Source organism: Mandrillus leucophaeus, unplaced genomic scaffold (genome assembly GCF_000951045.1).
Source record: "Mandrillus leucophaeus isolate KB7577 unplaced genomic scaffold, Mleu.le_1.0 Scaffold163, whole genome shotgun sequence".
In the NCBI taxonomy this organism is placed as follows: domain Eukaryota; kingdom Metazoa; phylum Chordata; class Mammalia; order Primates; family Cercopithecidae; genus Mandrillus; species Mandrillus leucophaeus.
Window position 1 is genome coordinate 2,821,131 of NW_012101621.1, and position 562 is coordinate 2,821,692.

General features: G+C 44.1%; 1 long non-coding RNA gene across 1 annotated transcript in view; it reads left to right on the forward strand.

Moving 5' to 3' along the window:
* The window catches only part of LOC105536778, a 5,638-nt gene extending 5,387 nt beyond the window's left edge, over positions 1-251 (forward strand). Inside the window, exon 3 of the long non-coding RNA XR_001005625.1 lies at positions 6-251. This is a non-coding gene — a long non-coding RNA (uncharacterized LOC105536778). The remainder of the gene's footprint in view (positions 1-5) is intronic.
* The last annotated feature ends 311 nt before the right edge of the window (positions 252-562 follow it).

A 562-nucleotide genomic window follows, 5' to 3' on the forward strand; every position in this document is an offset into this window, starting at 1 on the left:
CCGAGGCCCTGAACATTCAGGAGGGCAAAACGGCCACCCTGACCTGCAACTACACAAACTATTCTCCATCATACTTACAGTGGTACCGACAAGATTCAGGAAGAGGCCCTGTTTTCTTGCTACTCATACGTGAAAATGAGAAAGAAAAATGGAAAGAAAGACTGAAGGTCACCTTTGATACCACCCTTAAACAGAGTTTGTTTCATATCACAGCCTCCCAGCCTGCAGACTCAGCTACCTACCTCTGTGCTCTAGACACACAGTAGTGCCCTGGCAGCTGCTTCCTGCACCCAAACTCTGCTCACTCTTACAATCAGAGCTCATGGCTGTGCTGTCTCTCAAAGGCTCATCACGGCTCCTGACAGAATGGGGAGCGTTACTGGAAAGGGCATTTTTCAAAACAAACAAATGCTCTGAAGAATTCCTCAGAGAAAGGAGGGAGGATTTGCTTTTAAAAAATACATTACTTTTGCTTAGTTTTTGTGACTAGCCTAGAACAGCGTGATAAATTTATGGGGTTAAACACATTACACTTAAGCATTAAAACATGGATTCTTCTAGA